The sequence below is a fragment of the Bombus terrestris genome, chromosome 14, assembly GCF_910591885.1.
Source record: "Bombus terrestris chromosome 14, iyBomTerr1.2, whole genome shotgun sequence".
In the NCBI taxonomy this organism is placed as follows: Eukaryota; Metazoa; Arthropoda; class Insecta; order Hymenoptera; family Apidae; genus Bombus; species Bombus terrestris.
The window spans coordinates 3551977-3557783 of NC_063282.1; positions in this window are offsets into that span (position 1 = coordinate 3551977).

The following is a 5807-nucleotide window of genomic DNA, read 5'->3' on the forward strand; positions in this document are numbered from 1 at the left end:
GGATGCTTCCTTTAAACGTAGAATTTCCAATCAAGTGTCTATAACGTTCGAAATATCCACTCGAATTGGAGTTTATAACATTTCAAATATTTTATTATTAGCAACTCGATTGTTAAAGGTTTTGTTAAGGGAAGATAGATAAAAATTTATAGAATTTTCGCGTATATCAAGAGCTTTAAATATCTACTCAAAACTAAAAATTTTATTCTATTTTATGCATTTTTAACGCTCCTTAAATTTCCCCTTCTAATTGTTAACTAAATTACTGAATAATCCAACTAAATTTTGCTTATAAAAAAAGAAGAAAAAAGTCTGACAGTAGAAGCGTGCTTGGAAGTTCATGCAGCTAGTCGTTTTTTTATCTTCGGTGCAATAAATCAAAAAATGCAAGAAATCTTGACCTCGACGAAGAGAGGAAAAAAGAGTCCCTTGACGATGAAAGAGCGAAATTGTAGAATCCACGACCGATTTCCTCTGGTCGGACGACGGCCACACGCCGGCCACCATCGTGTACTCCCATAAACTCATCAACTCGTGAAAGTTGATTGTCGCTCTTGTTTACTTAGCTTTTGTTGATTTAGTTCTTGAACTACGACCTCGTAAATTATAACATGTAATAATGTACACGCGAAGGAAATTGAAAGGACCGAGACATATTTCTTTCTTTTTGTCTCGCCACACGCCCTCTTCTAACAGAAGTTTTCCTTCGCTTTTTTTGCCTTCCTCTCCCTCCATTTTCCGTCCGACGCTTTTAAACCGTCGTAGGAGCTTTCCCTTTTCTTTGTATCAATATCTGTTAATTTTTGATACAGATTTATGAGATGATGCGATTACATTCATTTTACTCTTACCTCCGTTTCCTTCTTTGGACCGTGAAATTTTAAAGATAAATCTCGAGGATGTTTTAGAGTACATTTATGTATGTACGAAATTCTAGAAGATGTTCTAACATCTTTGAAAAGAATTTACATTGCAATTTTTGACAAATTCTTTGAAAAAATGAAGATTATAGGATAGAAAGGAAAATAGGTGAGATAGATAATTAAAGACTCGGAGAATTTTTTTATGTCAGAAGATATATTTATCAAAGTTGGTGAAAATTTTATTGACAAATTAAATTAAAAGTTAATAGAAATGGATTAGTTTTAATTACAGCGGCTGTAGCCTTCCTAAATATAGATATGATACAGCGATACCTCAAAGACAGAATTATATTATATTCTGAATTATTCAAAAGATACAGAAAGAACAATTTTCACATTACATCCCTCTAAACAAACAGAAAAGTTGAGAATACAGTTTCGAAAGATGAAAGTTTCAAGGAACACGAACTGTTTGTAAAGTGTTTGTAAAGTAACTTTTGATTTATCGATTCGATAAAGATGCCGTAACCACACGGAAATTTTCGAGATTTATCGCATCGTACACAGTAATCGGTAACTCTTTACCCTATGAGATTCGTGCGAACCGTGGCCCTTTTCCTCTTCCTGTTCCTCGGTTTCTGTAGTAGTTTCGAAGGGACCACGCTCTGCATAAAACGAGGAAGTCGTATTTCGTGCCTTTGAGCGCGCCGTGATCGTACGTCGCGTTTGATCTCGACTTCAATGACGTCTGAGCACGACGCGTACTATTTCCTTACCGTGGAAAATCAGCGTTGTGGAAACTGTGATCGTTTTTTAGAGTTTTCTGCTGTGCTATAAACGGATCACGATCGTGGAATGATAATTTGCCGTGGAAAGTGATGCATTTTATTCGATACAATTATAGAAATAGTTAGTAACTTGTTTCTACATTTTGTTGGTAGAGGGGAAAGAAATTTTGATAGTTAAATTAACTGACACGTTTTTACCGTATTAAATTAAACGTTAATATTTGACTAGAGAAGAGCCTCTTTGATTAGACTTTCTTTAATATCGAGCCGCGTTCGACTATGGTTCGATTATTTCACGTAGGAGCGTTAAAAGAACAGAGGAATGTATTGGTAACATTCCTGATATATTCCGATGTTTCGAAAAGAAAGGATGTGATATTAACAACGAGATTTGATTTTGTAGATCTCATTATTGATTATAGCTTGTTTATTTTACTACTCTGAAGATATCCACAATTTTTTGGTAATTTAATTTCCACGACTTCTTCAGAGTTCTACAATTCTACATCTATCATTACACAGTATAATTTTCATAACTTTCGTAAATATATAATTCTTTTTCGTAACCTTCGTAAATTTATAATTCTCCTAGTTTCTCGAGTTACGAAGCATAAATATGCAGCGAAAATTTAAAAACAATTTAAACAACAATGCTAGAAATATATTTCTTAATAACGAAGAAACCCATGCATAATTGCATCATAATCGTACGTAATAGCGTTAACGTAGTAGACGAGAAACGACTCACGTAGATACAGTCTTCAATGGTCAGCCGTCCCACGATTAAGTGAAATATTAAATCCTCATTCCTGTCTCTATGAAAAATAAATAAATGAAACAATGAGATAACTCAACCACCAAACGCACTGATTATCCCTTACACAAACATAAATTTCTGCGATGAATAGTATCCTCGTTAGAAGAAACTCTTAAATCCCGGCGCTCTCATTAGAGCGATTAGCATTAGACTTTTCGGCGACTTTTTAAACATTTTTGTGGGAAATTTTTATAGAGAAAGGGGGGATCGAGTGACTTACCAGGAAAGCTGATAGTCTGAACAAAAGGTGCATTTCCAAGGATCCGAAACACCCACGTCGTACGATGGTGGGGTTCGTTTGGCCGGCCTCCGTAACGCCCACACTTGCTCGCAAGCGCTTTCCAGGACTCATGGTGGGGCTCTCCATCGATTCGAAAGGTGGGGAATAAATGTCAGTGTATGACTTCACGATAACTCTTATCCGTGGTTTATTTTAGCCGCGAGAAATCGGTGAATCGATTCTGGCAAAGAAGCGACACCATTTCTTTTCCACCTTCAACGCGTCCATTATCACGGTGGTCATCGGTGGCCCACGTTACACAATTTTTTAGGACCATTGAAATAAGATAAATTTCATTTTCAAAAAAACAGTATTTTATAAAAATTCAATGTTGCTGCTGTGGCGGCACTCGACAAGCCAAATACCACCACTCGACACTAACTAGTGTCGGACGACGGCAGCGCAGTGGTTAACGTCTTAGGTTGCGAACGTCCGGAACCCGGGTTCGAATCCCGGGGACCGGAGTCCAATTTTACTCCCACGCACGCTGAGGAAAAATCAGCAGTACCTCGGCAGCGACATCTACAGCCCCCAGTGACAACTACAGCGGACCTGGCCCAACTACTACAACTATAACTCACTCACGGCCACCCTCGACACTGCATATTCCAATTTATCGCGGTTTTCACGACGAGATATAGAGAATTTATCTGGCAGTCAACGTTAACTTTGCAACGTTAAGTTAACATTCCTTCGGACATTTTCGACGCAATCGTATTTTCTTAAAAAAAAAAAAAAAAAAGATAGCTCGAGCTTGAGCGAAATATAGGAGAATCGTTTTTGGTATTTGTGATTTCTCGGCTCAACGTTTTGTTAAATATCTTCTGAGGCATTAGAAATCTTTTTTGTTTGCCAAAGTGAAGTTGAAATATAAAAATTCTAGGATTGCAGCAAGGTTAACCCTTTGAACATTTTTATCGTTATACAGATCGTAAAGAATGAATAGTTGTTACAGCGTAGGATGACAACAAAACCCAACCGAGGCTGCAGTGGTGTTCATGAGAAATTTCGAGATTAATCAAGTTCGACACAGTTCGTTGGTATCTCCTTAATCATGGAATGTTCAGAGGTTTCGTTCGACGATCGGAGCAGGTTCGAGTTTTCACGGTTCGGTTGAGTTCGCACTTCAAAGAATTTTTAGTTTGTCATCGTTGTTGTCTGATGTCGATTCTCTGGCTGATCGACGTTGCTTTCGCTTTGAATTGAATGTAGGTTAATTTTACGCTTCACGAAATTCAACCTCATTTTCTATTCGGTAGAGTAAAAGCAACGAGAAGCTCGATTTTACGACTGTAGAAAGTGTATCTCCGAATCGCAACATGCTTGGTATTGTTTGATTTTGCATCATAAGAATTCTGTATCATTTTCTACCGACGCTTTATAATTTACATTGTTACTTTATTTCTGGTAAAAAGATTCCTAATAATATCCTAATCCTAATCGCAATCGTATACATCGGTGTTTAAGGAGTTAATCATTAGTCTTTTCTTCCAAATTTTGTTTGCAGCTGATTTCCAACGATTATTTGAAGATCAAAGTGAATGGGATGAAATTTGTAGAAAGCCCTATTTAGGCTGATCCCCAGATTAGGCTTGTAACCTGATTCTACGTGACTCATTCGTAGTTTGGTAGAATCCTAATCAAGAACCAATCTATTATTAGTTTATAACACAAAATAATTGAATAAAACGTAACTTGCCTAGTTTCTAAACAATCCTAGACCTCGTTAACATCGACAAAACTATTTCTAAAATCTTCTCCACTCGTCCAAAGTCGAAACAATCAGGCGCAAGCCAGGCGCCATCCCGTTACCCTTCTTCCTTACAAGCGCCAGAATGGTCGGGGGTCCACTGAAAAACTAATCTACGCTAAACTGTGCCAGAAAACGCATATATGTGTCCTTAGTCCACACCGATAGCTTTCGCCAGACGCGTATATGCGCGCATAGCACTCTAAGGATTTATAAACCTTATTTTAAAATATATTAGACACAAAAGTTTCTTAGAGTCTTCTGCTGAGTGTAGAGGTGTCGATACTTATGGAAAATGTTTTTAACCTTGTCATGTCATATAGTAAGTACATATAAATCACCTTAGTAAATCTCCGGCATTCTTTTTGGCCGTGACAGAAATCACGTGAACGGAAATTTATGATAGTTTGTCTGCGCGTGCCGATCAAGTCCTCGAAAGGGTATGCGAACACGGTTTGAAAGTTTTTTTTTTTTTATTTATTTATTAGAATATTTACAATCAATTCTCGTTGAGAATTTTCAGTAACTTAATTTCGCGTGATACAATGACATGGATTATAATAGTTTTATATTGTTGGTTCTAGTAGAAACTAAGGATTTAATCTAGAGGGTATTTTCTTTTTAGTCTGCGGATCTGGTCCGTCGTGTCCAGTAGTTGGGTGACTAGTGGGTTGTGGTGGTTGTTGACTCTTGTGTTATATCTGCTTCTGGACTTGTGTATTTCATCTTTGACTGTAGGTATCTTGAGGTCACGGTGGATTGTTTCGTTGGTAACATACCAGGGTGCATTTAATAGAGATCTTAGCGTTTTCGATTGGAAGCGTTGGAGTATTTCAATGTTGGAATTACTTGCTGTTCCCCATAGTTGAATTCCGTAGGTCCAGATTGGTTTTATTACGGCCTTATAGAGCGTAATTTTGTTCTGCGTGCTTAGGTTGGAGCGACGGCCAATGAACCAATAAAATTTTTTTAATTTGTCCCTGAGTTATTTAGATTTGTCTAGGATATGTTGCTTCCAGGTTAATCTCCTGTCAAGAGTCATGCCCAGGAATCCAACTGTGTCCTTGTTGGGAACTGTTATATTGTTAATGGAGAGCTGTGGGCAGGTTTGTTGTGTGGATTTTTTTTCATTAATTTTGAAGCCCTATTTGTGGAACCACTTTTCCATTGAGTCGAGACCTCGCTGGAGATTGGATGAGGCTGTTGTCGTGTTGGCGTGGGACGCGAATAGCGCTGTGTCGTCGGCAAATGTTGCTATGATTATTCCTGTTGATATTGGTAGGTCGGCGGTGTAGATGGAGAACAGAAG